The sequence below is a fragment of the Leucoraja erinacea genome, chromosome 6 (genome assembly GCF_028641065.1).
Source record: "Leucoraja erinacea ecotype New England chromosome 6, Leri_hhj_1, whole genome shotgun sequence".
Classification (NCBI taxonomy): Eukaryota; Metazoa; Chordata; class Chondrichthyes; order Rajiformes; family Rajidae; genus Leucoraja; species Leucoraja erinaceus.
The window spans coordinates 28,325,468-28,350,831 of record NC_073382.1 but is presented as its reverse complement, the minus strand read 5'-3'; the positions used below and the strand labels follow the sequence as shown (position 1 = coordinate 28,350,831).

At 45.0% G+C, this 25,364-nt stretch overlaps 1 long non-coding RNA gene across 1 annotated transcript; it reads right to left on the bottom strand.

Moving 5' to 3' along the window:
• Positions 1 to 1,734: 1,734 nt before the first annotated feature.
• Positions 1,735 to 24,388, bottom strand: LOC129697986 (uncharacterized). The gene is made up of 4 exons (XR_008723600.1): positions 23,350 to 24,388; positions 22,577 to 22,637; positions 6,994 to 7,295; positions 1,735 to 1,835 (listed from the first exon to the last, which is right to left on the bottom strand). It is a non-coding gene; the product is annotated as an uncharacterized LOC129697986 (long non-coding RNA).
• Positions 24,389 to 25,364: the final 976 nt, after the last annotated feature.

Sequence of the window (25,364 nt, the reverse complement as noted above, 5' to 3'; positions counted from 1 at the left end):
AACTCTTCTGTCTGCAGGTGTTACCAACACTTTAGACTGCAGACTTTAAGAGATGCAGCTCAGAAACAGGCCCTTCGGCCCACCGAGTCCACAGCTACCAGCGATCACTAGCACTATCCTACACACTAGATACTATTTACAATTTATCAGAAGCCAATTAACCTACAAACCTGTGGAAGGAAAACAGAGCAATAGACAATAGGTGCAGGAGTAGGCCATTAGGCCCTTCGAGCCAGCACCGTCATTCACTGTGATCATGGCTGATCATCCACAATCAGTATCCCGTTCCTGCCTTCTCCCCATATCCCTTGATTCCGCTATCTTTACGAGCTCTATCTAACTCTCTCTTGAGCCCACGTGGAGAACGTGCAACAGAGAGCACCTGCAGTCAGGATTGAACCTGGGTCTCTGCCACTGTAATGAAGCAATTCTACCACAATGCTACTGTGCCGCCCCACTCTTGGCTTGGTTTAAGTACCTCCCAAAATACTTTACATGACCAATAATCTGTTGTGATATGAGCTGAGTCACTTGGAAACATTGAAAATGTAGATATGAAAGTCTTTATTCTTCAGGAGAAGCAGACATTCTCGTGTTGACCCTCTCAGTAGCGTCTGAACTAAAAAATAATCAAGTTTTTATACTCGTAAGAATAAACTTCACCACAGGTGATTCAGTACAATTTCAATAACCAAAATTACATTGTTCCTTTCAATGTTCCCTTCAAATTCATAATATTGAGGATGATGAAATAATTATGTTTGATTATACATTTACAGTTGGGACCTTGGTGAAGTAGTCCAATATCCAGGAAGGTGAATATTGGAAAGAATAGCAGAAATGTCCATGTTGATCAGATGAACATTACCAGAGAGATATCTAAAGATACTGGCATGATGCATGGTGGTGAAACTTTTTCTGGTGTTGATATATTGTCAATATCTATTGAAGAGTCACAGAACACAAAAGTGAGTGAAGCTAAGAGGCTGCAAGTTGACTAGTTGCAGGAACTTATGTAAACTCAAAGACATTCCACTCATGTGAAGATTGAACCATTAATGGAAACTAAGCAATGGATTGAATGGTTGCATACAGATGTAATGAGTGTGCTCATGGAATTGTTTTAAATGAGGAAAGGAAATATGGTTTATAAGTTACGTGGGTGTAGAATGAAACATGATGTATATCTGACATAAATATGAATGTTACAAGGTAACATGCCTTGCCGTTAAAATAGAATAACATTTACACCATTTCTTTGAAGCTTCTAGTATCCTGTAAATATGTATTATTATGTTTAGGACTTGCCAGTACTCCCAGTTCAGTCCATGACCCACTTGAGCTTGCATTGCAATTTTTTCAAAAGTCTTCCTTGAGACCATGTACAATAAATGCATTATGTTTCCTGGGTCTATCATTTGTAGGATTTCCTGGAGGATTCAACAGAGTGCACTCAGGAAATCACACCCTTTAAATTGAATGAATAAATATCTTTATTTTATTAACAACCCCACATAGTAAAAAAACACACTTAAAGAAGAAGTACAACATCTTCCCCACCATAGATGTTAATTTATTTGGCATATTTTACAAAAAATATTAATAACTTCCTTTTTAAAATTGAATACAGGTCGCTAAGTTACACTGACCTTTTTTAGCTAGGCCAATCACCATTATCAGCCTCTTTCAGATACAAAAATGACTCTGAAAACAAATAAACCCCATCCGATATTTAATGTCATTTTATAAATATCTGTGCTTTTATTAATTTTCTGTGCTTGATCTACACACTGCTCCATTCTTGGGGTGATCTCTATTTTTATACACAATGAAATCTGTAAGACAAATTGTTTTGCGTTCAATAGATACAGAAATAAAGAGATTATAATATTTTAAAGAATCTCTGGGAACTTACTTTTTACAAAAGCCAAGTCTAAATGTACGACTTAAGCACTTGTGCTGAAGCTGCATAGTTCACCGACAGTTGTACGTATGAAAATTTATTCAAGCGTATTTTAAATTGTGAATATTTTGCTTTTGGTCTCAAAATTGTTATATTAATGGCAAATATTTAAATAATAAATCAGATATTGGAATAACAACATTCAAAGTTTTAAATTTGTCGCTTTTCAAGGGGAACAGGTACCCATCCTTGAGGTTCAGTTGATTTGGAAGTTCATAGACCTCCTCCAATCTAAACATGATGCCTGAACTCCATTTGCCTGCATTAGGCCTGTATCACTCTACTCCTTTCCTCTCCAAGTACCTATCCAAATGCCTTTTACATATAGTAATTGTATCTGTCTCTACTGGCTGGTTGTCCCCAATATTCTTTCCTCTGTGTAAAAAAAACATAACCCTCAGATCCTTTAAAATTCTTCCCTCTCACCTTAGAACTGTTCGGCTATTATTAGATTCCCTTGTCCTATCTATGCCCCTCATTATTTTGAAAATCTTTGGAAGTTCTCCCCTCAGCCTCCTATGTTCAGTAAGACTAAACCCGGCCTATCCAAACTTCTGTCTAACTAAATGTGTGTGGACGGGGCGTCGAAGGATAAGAAGTTGAAGCGAAGAAGTGGAAGCCATGATACCGAATGGAAACAACGCTGAAAAGCCAAATAAAAGACAAACCCGACAATGAAAAGCCAAATAACTGAATGGACATGGTGACGAAAAGCCAAATAACCTAACCCCTGATGTTGTCTCACTCCGCTGGGTAGAGAACACTCCCCGCCACCCCTGCCTGAAGCGTTTCCCTCCTTCGGCTACAGAGCGCTCCTGCCAGCCCCCGCCTGAAGCCGTCCCCTTCCCCCGGATATGGAACGGTCCCCGCCTGAAGCCGTTGCTGTCCCCTCCCACTGCAGTCCATTTAGCCCACAGCACCCATACCAGCCCAAGAAAAGACCACTCCCCCCACAATGTCATACTAGCCCTCTGGCAACCAGTCCCTCTGGCCCACAACACATGTATGAGCCCAAGAAAAGTCCCTTTGGCTGATACTACCCATATTAGCCCTCTGGAAACCAGTCCCTTTGGCCCACAACACCCGTACTAGCCCTGCAGAAAGCCTCTCCCCACCAGCCACAGCCTAAAGCCCTCCCCATCCTCTTCCCCTGGCTGCAGTATGCTCCCCCCCCCCCCCCACCAGCCCCCACCAGCCTCCGCCTGAACCCATCGCCCTCCACCGGCTGCGGGACGCTCGCCCTCCCGTTGGCACCCGACAGCCCCTGCCTGAAGCCGTCTCCCTCCCCCGGCTGCAGGACACTCTTGACTCCCCGACCGGCCCATGACAGCCCCCACCTGAGGTTGTCCCCCTCCCCCACGCACCGGCCCCCGACAGCCCCCGACTGAAGCTGTCCCTCCCCCGGCTGTAGGACACCTCCCACCACCACTGGCCCTCGACAACCCTCGACTGAAGCCGCCCCCCTCCAATGGCTGCAGGATGCTCCCTCCCATGCTGGCTCTTGCCTGAAGCCTTCCTATCCACAGCTGCAGGATGCTCCCCTCCCCCATCACACCGGCCCCTGCCTGAAGCCGTCGCATGGGGGAGGGAGGTTTGAGTGATGGATGGAGTGAGTGCGTGGGGTATGAATGGCAAGGGGCAGAGTGGGGGTTATTGATGGAAGGAGGGGGCATCAGGAGCGTCACAACGGGGACCCATCATTTATGGGTGAGTGGAGGAATATTGCATTGGGCGACCAGGCCTCACATGTGAGAATGGGACCCAATGGGTCCCACTTATTCTAGTTAGTAAATAAATCCAATATTGAAACATAGGCTTAGCAGGCGGACCCTGTCTAACATATACATTTATTTATCTATGGAGCGAAGGAAATAGGCAATGTTTCGGGCCAAAACCCTTCTTCAGACTGGTGGGGGGTGGCGGGGAGAAGAAAGGAAAAAGGGAGGAGGAGGAGGAGCCCGAGGGCTGAGGGATGGGAGGAGACAGCCCGAGGGCTCAGGAAGGGGAGGAGACAGCAAGGGCTAACAAAATTGTTTCCTACATCAGTGAGACTAAGCGAAAGCTGGGCAATCGTTTCACCGAACACCTCCGCTCGGTCAGCAAGAACCTACCTGACCTCCCGGTGGCTCAGCACTTCAACTCCCCCCCCCCCCCCCCCCCATTCCCCATTCGACCTCTCTGTCCTGGGTCTCCTCCATGGCCAGAGTGAGCAACACCGGAAATTGGAGGAACAGCACCTCATATTACGCTTGTGGAATCTACATCCTGCGGGCATGAACATTGAATTCTCCCAATTTTGTTAGCCCTTGCTGTCTCCTCCCATCCCTCAGCCCTCGGGCTCCTCCTCCTCCCTTTTTCCTTTCTTCTCCCCGCCACCCCCCATCAGTCTGAAGAAGGGTTTGGGCCCGAAGCATTGCCTATTTCCTTCGCTCCATAGATGCTGCTGCACCCGCTGAGTTTCTCCAGCATTTTTGTGTACCTTCGATTTTCCAGCATCTGCAGTTCCTTCTTAAACATTAATCAATTTCTTTATCACTGTGTTCATCTTTCAGATAATTGGGTTGAGTGTATTTCTCATGTCTGATCCACTGTTTCCTATTTTACCTACAATAAAATAGTGGAATTTCTCCACTAAAGTAACCAAAACAATAACATTTACAGCAATGGCCTTGTTGAATATAAAGTGAGGAAAAACCATGCTTCTAATTTTCAGACTCATTGATGAGCACAAGTACAGATAAAAAACGTTTTATAACATAGGAAACTTCCAAAGAGCATATTTTGTAAATTATGTATATTATTTATCCATCAGAAATTGATTGAAGAGAAATTTGCCTTGTTTTATATCCTATACCAATAAATTTCAACCACAGTTCAAAGAATTTTAGTAGAATTTTAGTGATCAAGCGCTCCACTGAAATTCCTTGTTGTGCTATTTCAGAGAGGTGTTAATCTCCCTCAAATGAAAATAGAGAAGCGAGAAATATGGGAGGAATATGTCAAGTATCATGCCAGTGCACCAATTATGTTGTAGGTTGTTTCTTCCCTCTCTTTACTCATTATCTTTAGCGACAGGGGAAAGACAATTCTGCAAAATCCTGATAGTAGATCAAGGTTTAATTGTATTTGGTGACGGGAACAGGAGTCATACAGGGAAAGCAAGTATTTTTAATGACTTTCCTCCACAGTAAACTATTGTGAGAAATATCTTGAGATGTTTCAACATCCTCATATAGCACTATGTAAATACTCCTTTAACTTTGTTTCACTGAACTTTACTGCCGCAATACACATTATAAAGATTATTTTAAGGTAAACATTAATATAAAATGTTGCACAGCTCATTAAGGTTTAACTACAGCTCTGTACCCCAAGCTATCTGTCATTTAGATAATAAATTATATAACTGTTATCACAAACAACTTCTTCCCAAATACCATCTGTTCTCTACTAGAGACCAGCTTGCATGCTAGCATATTTTGAATTGTCTTCCAAAGCAACTAATAGAAAAATAGATTATTACCCAGGCACTTTGAAATATTTATTTTTGGCTTCCACAGTATACTTCTAAATGTCTATTAGCTGATATGGTTCACAATAGGTCTTCAGAAGTACAATAATGATAATACATCACACATCAAAATTTAAGTCGTCAAAGGGAGTTAAATGTACAATTGTCATATGCACCCAGGATCAAAACAATGAAATTATTACGTGCTGCAACTTTACAGGCTTATTAATGCAAAAAAACAACAAATCAATATACAATAAGGAGTAATACATTTAATTATTAATTACACTAGTTAGTTAGACCATGATAGTCCAAGTATGTAATGCAACTTTGTACTAAGCCCATAGGCATCCAGTGCTGAAGTAGGGTTGTGGTTAGGGTTGTGCAATGCGGTTCAAGAACCTCTATACATGCTTACATCATCATTTAGTTTATACAAGTGAAAATAAACAAAAAGATAATTCCCAGAGATGTGACAACTTTCTTTTTCTCCTGGATTAAAATATCCAAATGCAAACATAGCCCAAGGTTATTAATAACAATCCATAAAACTCAAAGAGTGAAATGTAAGCAGTAGCCAGTAGCCCATTTCCATTGATAAAAATTCCAAAGGGCACAATGGGCTGGATTGGCTGAGTGGCTCAGGCAGCATCTCTGTAGAATGTGGATAGGTGACCTTTTGGGTGGGGATCCTTTTTCAAAACTCCAACCTTACTTGATTTCAACAAGCAACTTTTTAGCCAAGCAGGACTTCCAAAGATATTATTTTTAACTCTACGTTTATTGTATTTGATTGTGAGCCATAAAAAAATTACAGTGAAGCCTATCCGAGAGTTTTGGTTAGAACACGGAACATAGAACAGTGCAGCACAGGCACCAACCCTTTGGTGCACAATGTCTGCGCCAAACAGTAAAGGCGTGTCCCACGTGGACGACCTAATCCGCGAATTTAGAAGAGTGTCTTCGACCTTCAAACTCGCAGCATGGTCTACACGTGGTCCTAGGAGGTCCAATGAGGTCGCTGGAACTCTCCTTCACGCTCGAGGGAAGTTCCCAAATAGTCGTGGCCTCAGCTAGGTTGCAGAAATTTTTTCAGCATGTTGAAAACATTTCTGTGAGTAAACTTTGGTCAGCATGGGTCTTTTTAACTCGTAATGCAGTGGAGTGGGGTCGCTATTTAGTTACAGGCAGTCAAGGGCAGCTGTAGGCAATCTCCTTCACTGACCGGGCATTTTGATTGGCTCATTGGAGTTTTCAGGACCAAGGAAGACACACCAGTAGGTAAAATGCCCGCTAAACTTTATTATACTTCTCAAAAGTGTCTCCAGTCCTTCTTCCCCCCCCCCCTTCTCCCCCCTTCTCGCCCCCCCCCCCCCCCCCCTTCTTCCCCCTCCCCCCCCCTTTCCCCCCTCCCCCCCCCCCCCCTCCCCCCCCCCCTCCCCCCCCTTCTCAACCCCCCCTTCTCAACCACCCCCCCCCCCCCCCCTTCTCCCCCCTCCACGCTCTCTAAAGAACTTACCATTACTGTGCAGCCATTTTGCCTTCTTCTTCATCGCGGGTTTGAATTTCAGACTGTGCTCCCCCGCTTTCCCTGGCCCCCACTTTCGCGATATGTTTGTGTGTGTGTGTGGTCGGTCGATCCAGCTCACGGTTTCAACTTGGACAGTCGATCCAGCTCGAGGTTTTCCAGGCGAGTGCCCTTGAGCTTGAAGGTCGAAGACACTCTTCTGGGCTGGCGGATTAGGTCACCCAAGTGGGACAGCCCCTTAAAAGTGCAATCATACAGAAAATGCTGGGAATACTCAACAGGTCAGGCAGCATCTGTGGAAAGAGAAACAGAGTTAATGTTTCAGGATGTTAGCATTTATTGTTAGCATTTATTTCAAGAGGGCTAGAATACAAAACCGGAGGTGTAAAGCTGAGGTTCTATAAGGTACTGATCAGGCCGTAATTGTGATTGTGAACAATGTTAGGCACCATATCTGAGGAAGGATGTGCTGGCTCTGGAGAGGGTCCAGAAGAGGTTTACAAGAATGATCCCAGGAATGAGTGGGTTAACATACGATGAGCGTTTGACTGCACTGGAACTGTACTCGTTGGAGTATAGAAGAAGGAGGAGGGACCTGATTGAAACTTACCAAATAGTGAAAGTCTTGGATAGAGTGGATGTGGAAAGGATTTTTCCACTCATGGGAGAGTCTAGGACTGGAGGTTGTAGCCTCAGAATTAAAGGACATTCCTTTAGGAAGTAGATGAGGAGGGTGAGGGTGGTGAATCTGTAGAATTATTTGCCACAGAAGGCTGTGGAGGCCAAGTCAATGGATATTTTTTAAGACAGACACAGATAGATTCTTGGTTAGTACAAGTGTCAGGGGTTGTGGGGAAAAGGCAGGGTAATGGGGTTAGGAGGAAGAGATTGAATGGCAGATTAGACTTGATGAGCCAAATGGCCTAATTCTGCTCCTATCACATGACTTTATGACCTTCCATCAGAATACACAACATCTGCAGTTTCAGCATCTGCAATTTTACATTTGATTTTCATTTACTGTTGTAAAAGTTAACTGGTTCATTGATGCTGAATGGAGAAAGGAAATTGCCAATTTTGATCATTCTGCTCGTTGTTACCTTGCTGTGTGTGAAAATTCAATGCACAACAGGCATTCACATTCCCAACTTTACAACAAGGATTCCATTGGCTTTAGGACATTTTGAGGTCATGAACAGTATTATCAAAATTACAAGACTTCCTTTCCTTTTTCCAAAGCAAGAGCTTGAACATTAGATTCTGATTGCTCACCATCACAGACGCTCACACAGTTTTTAAACAGCCAATCTGTAATCTACGGTTTTAGTTTTTCTACATGCTATCTCTGAATTAATTTGTAGCTTTCTTATTGAGAGTCAATACAATTAACGTTATCAGAACTTTTCTGATCTACATTCTGCAGATTTGTTCAGGCAGGTTAGTGCTGCATGACCTACATTTCCTGAAGCCATGCTGGGATTCTCTAACAAGCATCGGAGTCTCCAAGTAATCATATTTCACATCCCTCATAAAGCTTTTCAACAGGTCCCCTACAGTCAATGTCAAGATCATAGAACTATAATTGCAAGTGTCTAGTTTCTTCCATTCTTAAATAATAGCACCATATACTGTAGAACAATCCCCACCACATGGTGGCTAGCACACAAATCAATCTGTTAAATAGGCAGTGACTCACAACCAACTTCCCTTAGCTTTTCCCTCTTGACTTCCACACATACGCTGCATGGTTGCAGACAACTAAACATCTAGGCCCACGTGAAGAGGCAATGTCTTTCATTTGGCAATAGAAGCCCCTCTACCATATAACCATATAACCATATAACCATACAGCACGGAAACAGGCCATCTCGACCCTTCTAGTCCGTGCCGAACACATAATCTCCCCTAGTCCCATATACCTGCGCTCAGACCATAACCCTCCATTCCCTTCCCATCCATATAACTATCCAATTTATTTTTAAATGATAAAAACGAACCTGCCTCAACCCCATTCACTTGACGCTCATTCCACACAGCTACACAGCTCTACTCCCTATGCTCAACCATTTCACCTGTTATCTGGGAAGAGGACTGGATTTTGCTGCCTTCCCTCACAGTGGGAACCATTGCGGGGGGATGTTTTTATGTTTTATGTTAAATTCTTTAATGTTGTGTTTTATTCTTATTGGTGTGCTGCAAATGGCAACTCAAATTTCACTACACCAATTGGTGTAGATGACAATAAATGTCCTTTATCCTTTGTCCTTGTCCTTGTCCTTGAAGGGGAATCTCTGTCAACTGTTTAAGTTGTCAGAGTGATATATAGAAGCCTATGCCACTGATATAAGAATTTGTGTTTGAATCTGCTTAGGCTTTTAGATTCAAGTAATTAAATCTAGGACGAGAAGCCAGTTATCCTTATTGGTGCAGGGGATTTTTATTTTGGTTGCAGGCAGGACATCTATCATCCTCATTGGGCCTAGGTAATGGGTAACTCTAGAGACATAACAAAACTCTTGATTGCCTTCTGAAATTGGCTTTCTGGAAAGGGGGGGTTTGGCGAAAACGTGGACAGACAATAAATGCTGGTCAGTCCAACATTCTACAAACTACTTTGCTCAACAACCTTCTCATCTACTATAGTCATCATGTGTTACAGTGGAACAACCAGCTATAAGCTCAATGATGAAAAGGCACCCGATATCATCAGACCCACTACCACCTTGACTATGCTCTTATTTCACTACTACCTCTGGGAAGAAGGTAGAGGAAACTATGACAACCAAGTTCTAGAAGAGCTTCTTCCCATCAACTGTCAGGCTCATGAAAACTACACAACACTAATCCCTACAAAACTATGAACTTCTATAGACCGTGCCTTTGGTTGCACTATGGACTAAAAATGTGACTTCTTATGTGACTAATGAAGAACCTTTGAACCTTTGACTTTGCTTTTTGAACTATTATGGAAACTTTGTATGATAGTTCTAAATTATTATTATTTTTTTAATTATTATATTTTTAATTGTGTGCATTGCTTTTATGCCTTGTTACACTGTTGCAAGTGAGAATTTATTTATTTCATTGTTGGTACATAAGACAATTAAACATTCTAGATCGAGTTACGATTCTTGATATCTATTTCCTCTAATTTATTTAGTTAAATTTCTGTTTTGTTGCGAAAGAAGACACAAAGTGCTCAGTAACTCAATCGGTCAGGCAGAATCTGTGAAGAACAAGGGTAGGTACCGTTTCAGGGTGGGACCCTGTTATACAAGAATTTTGCCCGAAGAATCTATGACCCAGAGCGCTGTGGCCATGGCGCTATGTTTAAAGCCCATAGCGCTGTGGTCGGTAACGCTATATTTAAAGCCCATAGCGCTGCAGCTGACAGCTCTTTGTTGAAGCCGACAGCAATCTGTTTAAACCTTTGCGCGCCAAACTGGCAGCGCTGTGTGTATTACCTTTACGAGGCAAATCTGTAGCACTGTGTGTATTACCTTTGCGCGCCAAATCTGTAATGCTGTGTGTATTACTTTTGCGTGCAGTGTGTAGCTGTGTATTGCTTTTTGCGCCATCTGCGGCCGGTAGTGATTTGTTTCCAGGGGTGGGGGGGCACGCTCAGGTGCAGTCCCATGCCATTGGGTGTAGTTTGATTTTGGGAGCAGCGCTATTGGCCAGGACTTACCAGAGGTTATTTCAACGTGTAAAGGCTGTGCCGGTAATCCATGAATTAGTTCATGTACAAGAGGGGTTCACCGTCGGGCTGAGTCACATTCAGTTAGATGCAGAGTGACAGGGAGGTGTACTGCTGTAAAATGGACCCTGCACATACCAAGACAAATATTCTTTTTGTTCTCTCACTTGCCAATACATCTGATTTATAACTAAACAGACGAATGAGCCTTTTTCTGTTCTACTAGTCAGACCCTTGAACCTGTTCCCTTGTAACAGACCCCTCTTCAGAATGATCATAGGGGATTTATTGATTCTAAGGGGTTAATGGATGGTAATAGATTAAACACGTTTTCAGTTTTACTTGCCACTTGGAATTTCACATTTTGAAACGGTTGTTTCAATAAGCATTCAATCTCCCAATAATATGTGCTGCGGCAGTAAAAAAATGTAGTGGTACATGAATAAATAATAAAATGTATCAAAGGTGTGCTGGATTTCAAAGGAATACAATTTGGCTTTTAGTATACATAACAGATGTAAATGAAATGATAAAGCTGTTTCACGTTAATTAAATTGGTATCAGCATGGCTGAAGGTATCTTTGTTGGCTCAGTTCCGTGAGAAATATGCTCCAGAAATTTACTGTATCTTTTGGACAAGATTAAAAAAACTAATGAGGTGGTATAATGGACAGTGAGGAAGGATATCAAAGTTTACAACAGGATCTAGATCAGTTGGAATGTCGTGCCAAGCAAAGTTAAATGGAATTTAACTCAGACATGTGTGAGCTGTTGCATTTTTGTATGTCAAACCAGGGCAGCACTTACACAGTCAATGGTAGAGCCCTGGAGAGTGTTGCATATCAAGACGATCTGGGAGTACAGTTCACTAAAAGTCTTCCAGACTGATTCCTGGGATGGCAGGACTTTCATATGAAGAAAGACTGGATAGACTCGGCTTTTACACGCTAGAATTTAGAAGATTGAGTGGGGATCTTATAGAAACTTACAAAATTCTTAAGGGGTTGGACAGGCTAGATGCAGGAAGATTATTCCCGCTGTTGGGGAAGTCCAGAACTAGGGGTCACAGTTTGAGGATAAGAGGGAAGTCTTTTAGGACTGAGATGAGAAAATCATTTTTTAAACAGAGAGTGGTGAATCTGTGGAATTCTCTGCTACAGAAGGTAATTGAGGCCAGTTCATTGGCTATATTTAAGAGGGTTAGATGTGGCACTTGTGGCTAAAGGGATCAGGGGGTATGGAGAGAAGGCAGGAATAGGGTACTGAGTTGGATGATCAGCCATGATCATATTGAATGGCGGTGCAGGCTCGAAGGTCCGAATGGCCTACTCCTGCGCCTATTTTCTGTGTTTCTATGTTTCCCGTTTCTCATGTTTCCAGTGATTCTTACAAACTTCTCCATGTGTGCTATAGAAAGTATACAATCGGGTTGCATCACACCTTGGTTTGGGAACAGCTCTGCCGAACACCACTAGAAAGTACAGAGACTTGTAAATGTAGCCCAGTCCATCACATAGACCAGACTTCCCACCATTGACTACATCTACACTTCACACTGCCTTGAAAAGCAGCCAACCTAATGAAAGACTTGTCCCACTGTGGTCATTCCGTCTTTTCCCTACTCCTGGCAAACTGGCAAAAGGAACAGAAGCATGAAAGTGTGCATCACTAGACTCAGGAATAGCTTCTTCCCCTTAGTTATCAGGTTTCTGAACAGTACTTCTATTAGCTTGACTACTGTTCAATTCACCTCTGCCCCACTGAGGATATAGGACTTTGTCTAAGGAACTAATATACCACAATGCACAAAATGCTGAAAACTTTATTCTGCTCCCTGTATCTTCCCGTTTGCTCTATTTATTGTACTTGAGATTGAACCAATTGTATCTATGCATGGTATATATGATCTGTTTGGATAGCATGCAAAACAATGCTTTTCAATGCAACCATGTGAAAATAATAAACCTAAACCTAAATCTAAAAAGGTAGCGAGGCAGATTGACAGTGTGGTGAAGATGGCATTTGGCACATTTGCATTCTTGGTCTTGGTTCTTGGTTCTCGGTCCTCCAAAATATTCCAAATGGAATTTAAACTGGAGGCGGCGGAGGGTGGACATAAGCAAAAAAGAGTCCTTGGAGAAGAAGAGCTACCTTGAATTTAGTTGCGTCTGGTTGGGTAACGATGGTAGGGTGAAGACTATTCCATGTTTTAATTGTGCGGGGGAAGAATGAATTGCTGTACACATCTGTCTTGGTTGCTGGTATCTCAAATTGGATCGAATGGGATAGACTCTTCCAGGCAGAACCGCCTTTTGGATCACGGTCGCTCCCCTGCCAGGTAAGTGGGCCTGGGCCTCCTCCATTATCAGATTGAGGCCCAGCGCAAAGTGGAGGAACAGCACCTCATATTTCGTTTGGGCAGCTTGCACCCCAGTCAAGAGTCAAGACACCTCCTTGTAAAGCTTGACCACAGTGGTTCAACGTTTGTGCAGGGAGGAACTGCAGATGCTGGTTTAAACCAAAGATAGACAAAAAAGGTTGGAGTAACTCAGCGGGTCAGGCATCATCTCTGGAGAAAAGGAATTCTCTGCCTCAGAGGATGGTGGAAGAAGGTTCTCTGGATGCTTTCAAGAGATAGCTTGATAGGGCTCTTAAAAATAGTGGAGTCAGGGGATATGGGGAGATTCATTGGGAAGGTTATTGAGTATAAATGTTGGAACATTGAGGTGTTGATGAGACCACATATGGAATACTCTGTGAAATTGTAATCACCCAGATAAAGGATGGGTGTCATTAGGTTGGAAAGGATGCAGATGATATTTACCTGGATGTTACCTAGGCTTGTGGACTTGAGTTATAGGGAGATTGGATAGGCTGGGTCTTTTCTCTTTGGAAGTCTAAAGAGTAAACTTTATGAGGTGTAGAAGATCGTGGGAGACATTAAGTCAAGTCAAAAGAGTTTATTGTCATGTGTCCCAGATAGGACAATGACATTCTTGCTTGCTCCAGCACAACAGAATATTGTAGGCAAAAATACAGAACAGATCAGTGTGTCTATATACCTTAGAATATATATATATATATATATATATATATATACACACACACATAAATAAACGGATAAAGTACAATAGGCTGTTATAGTTCAGTTTGTTTGAAGTTGTGTTTAATAGTCTGATAGCTGCGGGAAAGGCTACAACTTTTTGAAGCCTTTTCCGCTCCTGGGCGCTCAAGTTGCTAAACCATGCCACGATGCAACCGGTCAGCATGCTCTCTACTGTGCACCTGCAGAAGTTCGAAAGAGTCCTCCTTGACATTCCGACTCTCCGTAATCTTCTCAGGAAATAGAGGCGCTGATGTGCTTTCTTTATAATTGCATCAGTGTTCTGGGACCAGGAGAAATCTTCGGAATTATGCACGTCCAGGAATTTGAAGTTCTTGACTCTTTCCACCGTCGACCTGTTGATATAAACTGTTGGTCCCCATCCTACCCCTTCCAAAGTCCACAATCAGTTCCTTGGTTTTGCTGGTATTGAGAGCCAGGTTATTGTGCTGGCAACATTTGGTCAATCGGATGATCTCACTTCTATACTCTGACTCGTCCCCATCAGTGATAGGTCCCACAACAGTGGTGTCGTCGGCGAGCTTGATGATGGAATTTGCACTATGTCTGGTTACACAGTCATGAGTATAGAGTGAGTACATGAATAAAGTGAACACTCACAGTCTATTTCCCAGGATAGAGGACTAAAACTAAAGGGCATAGGCTTAAGTTTAGAGGGGAGAGATTTAAGACAGACCTCAATGGAAACTTTTTCAGTCCATATTCGGTTATCCATAGGAAGAATCTGCAGATGAGTGCCAAAAAGCAGACAGACTTAGCCCAGAGCTTACGTGGATTTTGAACAAGTGGCAATAAAGAGAAGCAGGAAGAAGAACTGATTGGCCAAAGCCCGTGGGAAAGGTGAGTAAGTCACAGGGGAAAAACAGTTTAAAACTGAGGAATTTGGTTTGTAAATTGGTAAATTAGGAAATGTATCAGTCAATATGAGCAAGGCTGCTCTAGGGGAGTGGCGGTGAGGGAGTGTGAGTCTTTGGCTCTATTTTCTAGTCTTCAGCTTGGAGGCTGAGGAGAGGAGGCTACGCAAAACGCTGGACAGGGAGAGGTGAAAGAAGGAGATGTCAAGCAAGCTGATTCAGTGTGATGCTTGCAGTAAGTGGGAGATGAAGGGCACCACTGGTGCCTCTGGCTGCTACTAATGTGAGAAGTGGATCCAGGTACAGCACCTGAAGGACCATGTTGGGGAACTGGAAAAGCAAGTGGATGACCTCAGGTTCATCAGAGAAACTGAGTAATTCCTTGACGAGTTCCTACAGTAAGATTGTTACAACTAAGGTACTGGAAGAGAGAGGTGGGTGATGGTGAGAAAGGGATGGAAACATAGAATGCAAAGCTCCCCGGGTGTTGTACCTCTTGTAAACAAGTGATGTCCAAAGAACAAGATTTGATAAAGAGAACTCGAGGTACAGGAACCGCTTGGAGGTAGTGATCATAATATGATTAGTTTTAATCTGCAATTTGAGAAGGAGAAGGTTAAATCGGAAGTGTCAGTGATGCAGTTGAACAAAGGGGACTATGATGGCATAAGAGAGGAGCTGGCCAAGGAAGACTGGAAAGGTATCCTAGCAGGAATGACGGTGGAACAGCAATGGCTGGAATTTCTGGGCATAATCCGGAAAACGCAGGATCATTTCATTCCAAAAAGGAAGAAAGATTATGTGGGGAGTAGGAGGCAACCGTGGCTGACAAGAGAGGTTAAGGATAAAATAAAACTAAAAGAAAATATGTATAACACAGCAAAGAGTAGACGGAAGCCTGAGGATTGGGAAACTTTCATAGGACAACAGAAGGAAACAAAACAGGCAATACGGGCTGAAAAGATGAAGTATGAGGGGAAGCAGGCCTGGAATGTAAAGAAGGACAGTAAAAGCTTCTTTAGATATGTTAAGGGAAAAAGAATAGCAAAGTCAAATGTGGGACCCTTGAAGGCAGACACGGGTGAAATTATTATGGGGAACAAGGAAATGGCAGAATAGTTGAATAGGTACTCGGATCTGTCTTCACTAAGGAAGACAAAAAACAATCTCCCAGGAGTACTGGAGGACAAAGGATCTAAGGGGGTAGAGGAACTGAGAGAAATGTTCATTAGGTGAGAAATAGTATTGGGTAGGCTAATGGGACTGAAGGATGATAAATCCCCTGGGCCTGATGTTCTGCATCCTAGGGTCCTCAGGGAGGTGGCTCTAGATATAGTGGACGCATTTGTGGTCATTTTCCAATGTTCAATAGATTCAGGATCAGTTCCTGTGGATTGGAGGATAGCTATTGTTATCCCACTTTTCAAGAAAGGTGCAACAGAGAAAACGAGGAATTACAGACCAGTTAGCCTGGCTTCGGTGTTGGGAAAGATGCTGGTCAATTATTAAAGAGGTAATAATGGGGCATTTGGATATCAGTAATAGGATTAGTCCAAGTCAATATGGATTTGTGAAAGGAAAATCATGCTTGATTAATATTCTGGAATTTTTTGAGGATGTGACAAGTAAAATGGATGAAGGGGAGCCAGTGGATGTAGTGTATCTAGACTTTCAGAATGCCTTTTGATAAGGTCCCGCACGGGATAATGGTGACTAAAATTACAGCACATGGGGGTAGGGTGTTCACATGGATAGAAAATTGGTTGGCAGACAGGAAGCAAAGAGTAGGAGGAGTGAATGGTGTAAAATGACTTGATTCCTACACAGAGTCTTTTACTGATGGTTTATTACAATCACTAACACACACTATGCAATAGCTGTCCGTGGTCATCACTGGAGCTAGAGAGCAAGCTGGAGGTGGGGACCTTACAATTATATGAGAGACAATGGTGAGTGGTTAGTAGTGGTGAGGTCACTATGTTAAAGGAACATGTACTGATCTACATCCCTCCTCTTGGAAACAAAAGCATGGCAATACACAGAGCGACCACGGCTCATACGTTAGGATTACAAACCGCGCCGGGAACAGTTAATCTAAGCGAGCTCCCCGTAACGGACAGGCGGCTTGACCAACCGCCCAGAGCGGGTGTGCAACCCGCATTCCCCCTCAACCGCAGGAGCAGAAGGGACAGAGGCAGGGACAGAGGTGGGAGAGCCGGGCGGGGAACGAACCGGAGACGGAGGAGAACAGCGAGGCGAAACGGGCACGCTGGCAGGCGAGGCAGGGGAAAGAGGCTTGTGAGCGCGGGGCATAGAGAGCTGGAAGGGCAGTTTCCGCGACATGCGAGGACTGACAGGGGCTGGCAGAGCTTCGGGCAAAGTGGAAGGGATAGGTGGCTGAAACGGGTCCACGGGAGGCGGAGGAGGCTCGGTGACAAGCAGGAGGTGCTGGTGTGACCGACGGTAGACAGTGCCCTCATAGTCGACGAGGTATGACCGGGGAGAGCCGGCATTACCAAACACTACGGCCAGCCTGTAGTGCCCGGAGGGGGACTGCATCCGAACCACCTGGCCCGGGAACAGGCGAGGAAGCGGCCGGGCCGACTTGTCAAAGGATCGCTTCTGGATGGCTTTCTTCTCGATGATGCGCTCTGTGACAGCAGCAGGATTCTGGACCACGGGTTTAAGGGACTGTTGAGAGACCGACAGGGGGGGTCTAGTGGTGCGGGACATGAGGCGCTGGGCAGGTGAACCGAGCGCGGGGTCGCGGGAAATGTTGCGGAGGTTGAGGTGGGCAAGGTAGAAGTCGGAATGGGAAAGGCGGGAGTGTTCCAACAGCTCCTTGGCACTGCGGACGGCGCGTTCCGCAAGGCCGTTGCTCTGCGGATACTCAGGGCTGCTGGTGATGTGGTGAAAGTTCCAACGGGCAGCGAAGGTACGGAACTCAGCGCTGGAGAATTGGCTGCCTTTGTCCGATTGGAGGGTCACCGGGGATCCGAAGGTCGAAAAGTGGCGGCGAAGCTTCCCGATGACGGCGGCAGAGGTGATGGAGGTAGCTGATCCACCTCAAACCAACTGGAATATGAGTCCACCAGGACCAGGCAGTGCTTGCCACGCCATTCGAACAGGTCCGGGGCTACAGCCATCCACGGTAGCTCGGGGGCCGGCTGCTGCAGGAGAGGCTGGTGCTGCTGATGAGGCAGGAGACTGTTGCAGGCAGCGCAAGTGGAGACCCTGTCACGGATGTCCTGCCATACCCGGCCAGTAGAATTGGCTTTGGGCCTGGGACAAAGTGGCCTCCACCCCGGGGTGGCCATTGTGTGCAGATTGAAAATAGTGATCCCGCAGAGCAGCTGGCACCACAACCTTGTGACCCTTCACCACCACGCCGTCGTGTAGCACCAGTTCATCCCGAACCAGGAAGTAGGGCATGGCACCAGCGGGCAGGGAAGAGCGTCGGTCAGACCAACCACGGCGGATAACGTCCGCAAGTTGTTGCAGGGCAGGATCATCAACATGTTTGACCAGGGACTGCATCTGCTGGGAAGGAACAATGTTAACGTTCAGTACCATCAGGTCAGACGATTTGTACGGGTGGCGGGCAACGGAAGGGAGCGGCGCACGGGACAATGTGTCGGCCACTAACATATCTTTGCCCTTGCGGTACACAATCTGGAACGCGAAACGCTGGAGCTGCAGCATCATCCGCTGCAACCGGGAAGAGGTGACATGGATAGGCTTGTTCAAAATAGTGACCAACGGCTGGTGATCAGTCTCAATGGTGAAGGTGTTGCCCAGAATGTAGTCCTTGAACTTGGAATAGGCGAACACCACGGCAAGTAGCTCCTTCTCGATCTGAGCATAACGTTGCTCGGCAGGGGTCATGGTGCGAGAAGCGTAAGAGACAGGTAGCTGCAGGCCGTCATAAAGCTGCAGAAATGCGGCACCGAGACCGAACTTAGAGGCATCACAAGTGAGGACAATTGGTCTGTGCAGATCGAAGAACTTGAGAGTCGGTGTGTGTGCGAGCTTGGACTTCAGAGCCATGAATGCCGACTGGTGATGCGGGAGCCAGACCCATGCGGAGTCCTTCTTGATCAGCTCCCTCAGGGGAGCACTCAGTTCGCTGAGGTCAGGTATGAACTTCCCCAGGTAATTGACCATGCCCAGGAAGCGCTGCAGGCCGGGAACGTCAGTAGGAGCGGGCATCTCGGTGACTGCTGATGTTTTCTTGGGGTCAGGCTTTAAACCCCCCGCCGTGAAAACGTGACCAACGTAAGTGACTTTCGGGACCCGGAACCGACACTTCTTCGGGTTGAGCTTGAGATTGATCTCACGAGCACTGTCCAGGACTTTGCGGAGGTGCAGGTCGTGCTCAGCGGCGTCTCTCCCGTACACCAGGATGTCATCCACGATGATAGCACACGGCAACCCAGCAAACAGCTGTTCCATGGTGCGCTGGAAAACCTCACTAGCCGAGTTGATCCCAAACGGCATGCGGAGGAAACGGAACCTGCCGAAGGGTGTGCTGAAGGTGGTGAGGAATGAGGAACGTTCATCTAGAGGGATCTGCCAAAATGAGCTCTTGGCGTCTAGGACAGAGAAGACAGTGGCAGGACCGACCTGTGCAGCGACGTCCTCCACCGTCCGCATGGGGTAGTGCGGGCGCTTGATGGCAAGGTTCAGGTCCTTTGACTTAATGCAGATCCGGATCTCGCTCTTGTCCTTCTTGGCAGCGACGACCATGGTGGAGACCCACCTGGTGGGAGCGCTCACCTCCTTGAGGATGCCCATGGTCACCATATCACGCAGAGTAGATTCCACGCGGCCCTTCATTGCAAAGGAGACGCGGTGGGCCGGTTGAATCACCGGGTCGACACTCGGGTCGACAACGATTTTATAGTCACAGGGCAATTTGCCCAAAATGTCATCAAAATGGTCGGGGTATTCGCCCAGGGGGTCCATGGGGGCCTGCACCAAGTGAATTCCGCGGTGGAAAGAGACTAACCCCAGGTCCTGGCACGCACGGGCGCCCAACAGGGTGACGTTGTCAGGATCCAGCAGGTGGAAGGTGAGGGGCTGAGAGGTCTCAAGGGCTGTGCAGATAAGCGTGGCCTTCCCCACTGGAACCAGAACACCTCCCCCATAGGCATGAAGGTGGGTGTCGCCGGGAGTAACTCTCTCACCAGATCTTATCCGCTTGAAGAGGCTGACAGACATAACATTGGCAAAGGCACCATATCGACCTTCGCAGAGAATGAACGGCCATTCACAGTAACATGCACAGAGGGATCTGTTATCGTAGCAGGTGCACCCAAAAGCGAAAACACCGTTGAATCACCATGGGAGGAGCTCGTATCAGAGTCTGGGAGTTCATCCGACTGGTACTGGGAACCAAGCGCGCTATCAGGGTCTGCAAGGTTGTTTAAATTCCTCCTTGGAGCAGGGACCGGCTTCCCACGGGACCGACAAGCCGCCGAAAAGTGGTTCAGTTTGCCACAGGAATTACAAGTCTTACCCTGCGCGGGGCAAACGTTGAATTGGTGGGAAGAAAAATTACAATTGGGGCAACGGCGTGGGGTGACCTTAACGGGCATAGGCGGTGTTTCGTCGTGGCGGACCAGCATTCTGCTGGCGGCCAGCTGCACCGGTAAAGTTAATGTCCTGGGACACCGGTCGAGACACGGAGCCAACAGCAGAGGCCATACGAGTGGCATGCATGGCATCCCTTAATGTCAAATCTGGTTTCATGAGGAGCTCGTCACGCAGCTTAACGTTCAGGAGACCATTGACCAGGACATCCCTGATCAATTCGTCCGTGGAGATCGTTTCAAGGCGACAGCGCCGAGCCATATGACGCAAAGAGGCAATAAAAGCGTCAATATGCTCCCCGGGAATCTGCCGCCTCTGGAAGAATTTAAAGCGCTCAATAATGTTATTGGTAGGGATATCACAGAGGGCAGTGAACTTAGCCATGAGACATACCGGGTCCCGACGGTCTTCACCGGGGGCGAAGTCAAACGAAGCATAGTGATCCATGGCCTCCGGGCCAGCGAGGTTGAGCAGCAGGTTAGCCTGCACAGCAGGGGTGGCATCAGGATGAGCGATGGCTATGTAATGTTCAAAGTCACGCTGGAACACAGTCCAGCGGTGGACAATGTCCGTGTCAAAGACCAAAGTGTCAGGTCGACGGAGTTGGACATAATGAAAACGGGGGGGGCAGACGAGAACAACTGGGAGAAAGCAAAGAATAAAAAGAAAACTGATAAACAGGAGACGCGAGTCTACCACTGTGACACCATGTAAAATGACTTGATTCCTACTGATGGTTTATTACAATCACTAACACACACTATGCAATAGCTGTCCGTGGTCATCACTGGAGCTAGAGAGCGAGCTGGAGGTGGGGACCTTACAATTATACGAGAGACAATGGGGAGTGGTTAGTAGTGGTGAGGTCACTATGTTAAAGGAACATGCACTGATCTACAAACGAGTCCTTTTCAGAATGGCAGGCAGCGGCGAGTGGAGTGCCGCAGGGCTCGGTGTTGGGGCCACAACTGTTTACCATATATATCAATGATTTGGTTGAGGGAATTAGGAGCAACACTAGCAAGTTTGCAGATGACACAAAGCTGGGTGGCAGTGTGAACTGTGAAGAGGATGTTTTGAAGTTGTAGGGTGACCTGGACAGGTTGAGTGAGTGGGCAGAAGCGTGGCAGATGCAGTATAATATAAATAAATGTGAGGTTATCCACTTTGGTTGCAAAAACAAGGGGGCGGATTATTATCTCAATGGGGTTAGGGGGAGATGCAGCGAGACCTGGGCGTCCTTGTACACCAGTCACTGAAAGTTGGCGTTCAGGTACAGCAGGCAGTGAAGAAAGCTAATGGAATGTTGGCCTTTATAACAAGAGGATTTTAGTATAGGTGTAAAGAGGAAAGTCTATCCTGGCCTGGATCTCACAGGGAGCCAATGGGGGGAGGGAGAAATACACTGAGGTGAGGTTTAATACTTGCAGGGGGAATACTTACTTATAGGCCGAAGGGACTACTCCTGGGCTAGTACTGGCCTGATGGGCTGAAGGGGCTTTAATAAAAATCAGAGTTAAATCTCAGTGAAAGGCACTTTTTCTGGACTTTACCTTGCCTGGCTTGGGCCTTTTGGGCCAAAATGCTCCTCCTGGGCTAATACGGGCATTTTGGGCAAAAGTGACTGGTTTCTTGGCTAATAGGGTCGTTGGCCAAAATTAATGCTTTCAGGCAGGCCAAACACCTCATTTAATTTCATTTCCATTTAAATTTCAAGCGCAGGGCAGGCCAAATAACTCATTTCATTTCCATTTCCATTTCCATTTCAATTTCAAGCACAGGGCATGCTAAACAACCCATTTCATTTTCATTTCATTTCATTTCCATTTCCATTACATTTTCAAGCACAGGGCAGGCCAAACAACTCATTTCATTTTCATTAAGGGCTAACAAATCAATTAGTGCAAGTACATTGCAGACTGACAGTTCAGTTGATTCACAGCTTAGGATCACAGTTATGCCCTCTCTCTCACGATCTTCCAGAATGACTGACTCTTGTCCCGGCATCCGGGGTTTTATAGCCCTGCCCCCCCCCACCTTCTCCCAGAAGGGGTGTTAACTTCATCATGCTGATTGACAGGCGACAGAACTAATCAGCTGAGGACTAATCAGTGATTTTTTAAACACTCATAACTTTTATATTTTTCATCGATCGGGAAAAATCCTCAGGGCTGCCTCAGCAGAGGAGGACTGCGAGTAAATGGGCCAAAATCATAGCAATATAGGGTAGCGTTTTTTCTAAATCAATATACAGCACAGACAGGATGTGGTCAAGATGAGACTTTTAGTTATATAGATTTCTCTTACCACAGATGCAGAGTGACCCACTGTTTTTCCAACATTTTCAGTTTTATTTAAGGTCTAGCACCTGCAGATTTAAGAGAAAAATAATCATTAAATACTAATTTATACCTCCTGTTACAAAGTATAACATAGCAAAATGGTCTGGCAAAAGCTGCAGCAACATTGTCTGTGGTGGAGAAGTCAGAAAAATGAACACAGATGCGCTTGGGATTCCAGCACCAATTTTTGGAGGAAGACAGAAGGGATTTATTTTTTTTATAATCTTATTGGTGGTCCTGATGTAGAAGTTGTTTTTGAGGATCAGTAATCATTACCAGCAGCTCCATTGAGCAGCAAAGACTTCATAGCACAATGTTATCCTTTATCCTGGTAATAACTCTCATGGAACTGCATCAAGCTACAGTCTTTACTACAGGCCACCATGGCTACTAACTCAGTATCAATGTTAAACTTCCCTCACGGTCCAATAAAAAAAAATCACAAAGCAATACATTGAGTTTTGCTCTATTTACAGGCCTGCGAGGGAGAGGTAACTTAAAACATATTTTGAAATGTATCTATTTTTTTAACCTTTTATCCAATTCATCAGTGAATGTATTCATCTGCTGCTAGGTGGAACACTGCTGAATCACTTCATAAATGGTGACAGTGAGATTGACAATTGGAAAGAGTTCCAGTATTGCAATATAGGCACTTCTAATGCAACCACATTGAGGTGTATGAAGTTAGGAAGCTTACACAGAATTAATAAGAAGGACTTACTGTAGTTAACTTACCAGGCTGATTAATAATTGGTGGAATCAAGTGTAGGTGATTGGTTGAAAGATTAGAAGGAAATTCAGTACTATTTTTTCACAAGGTGTAGTCTAGAATCCAGATTTAAAAGCCTGAAAAGTTGGCAATTGCAGAAATATTCAACACATATTAAAACCTAACAACCATTCAACATATAATAACATTGATCATTGAATGGCGAAGTAGACTTGAGGCGCCCAAATGGCCTTATTCTGCTCCTATCACTTATGCCCTTATAACCTGCCAGGCGACACACCAATACCCTGGCTGTGATTAATCAGAATACATCTTTTTCAGACTGGAGTGAAGATAATGGGTTAAATGATCTCTCTCTGTTCTGTATATTTTCAGTGATTCCATATGAAAGTTCCATAGAAACATAGAAACATAGAAATTAGGTGCAGGAGTAGGCCATTCGGCCCTTCGAGCCTGCAACGCCATTCAATATGATCATGGCTGATCATCCAACTCAGTATCCCGTACCTGCCTTCTCTCCATACCCCCTGATCCCCTTAGCCACAAGGGCCACATCTAACTCCCTCTTAAATATAGCCAATGAACTGGCCTCAACTACCCTCTGTGGCAGAGAGTTCCAGAGATTCACCACTCTCTGTGTGAAAAAAAAAGTTCTTCTCATCTCGGTTTTAAAGGATTTCCCCCTTATCCTTAAGCTGTGACCCCTTGTCCTGGACTTCCCTAACATCGGGAACAATCTTCCTGCATCTAGCCTGTCCAACCCCTTAAGAATTTTGTAAGTTTCTATAAGATCCCCTCTCAATCTTCTAAATTCTAGAGAGTATAAACCAAGTCTATCCAGTCTTTCTTCATAAGACAGTCCTGACATCCCAGGAATCAGTCTGGTGAACCGTCTCTGCACTCCCTCTATGGCAATAATGTCCTTCCTCAGATTTGGAGACCAAAACTGTACACAATACTCCAGGTGTGGTCTCACCAAGACCCTGTACAACTGCAGTAGAACCTCCCTGCTCCTATACTCAAATCCTTTTGCAATGAAAGCTAACATACCATTCGCTTTCTTACTGCCTGCTGCCTGCTGCACAATGACTGGTGCATGCCTACCTTCAATGACTGGTGTACCATGACACCTAGGTCTCGCTGCATCTCCCCCTTTCCCATCCATCGGCCACCATTTAGATAATAGTCTGCCCTTCCATTTGCCAGTCAATTCACCTTGCAGTCTCCTACAGCTAACACTGCCCCCCAGCTTAGTGTCAAACTTGGAGATGGATATTCCCCTCACATTTATAGCTTTCCTAAGTCTGCTTTCCCGTTTTTTTGTGGATAACCTCACATTTATAACAGTAACGCAAATATGAGCAAGGATTGATTTGAAAGGAAGAAGGGAATAAATCGTCTTCTATTCTTTCATTACAGAAGTACCAATAATCATTATCCTCATCTCCATGCTTTTTATTGATATCTGAAGATCATACAGCAGATTAAAATTAAGATATTAATATGTAAAGTGGTATTAAAATAACTAGCTAAAGTTAAATGGGATTGGTAACAAAATATGTATTGTATTTGTTTGCACAATATTAAATTGTTACAATGTCTTTACATGGCTTGCAATCTCATGCCCGTGGCTTCCATTTAACTCTTTGGATTGAAAATGTAACAATTAAAGTTTTTTTTTCACTCTCCATAAACTCCCCAAGTCAAGGATGTTTAACTTCAATGCTCCAATATTAAACACCCCAGAGTTTTAACTTCAGTAAGCAGCAGTTTACCAGATGTGATTGCTGTATAGCTTTTATACAAGTTTGTTAACTCTTAAGGTGCAGATAAAAATATCCAAGTTAACATGGTCTTTGTTTTACATGGGGTGGGTAATATTGCACCATAAACTGCAGGAATACCTCATTGCTGTTTCTTCCATTAAGGTTTAAAGGAATATTGGGCCAAACACAGGCAAATGGAACTAGCTTAGAAGGGGCATCTTGGTCAGCGTGGCCAATTTGGGCAGAACGGTCTG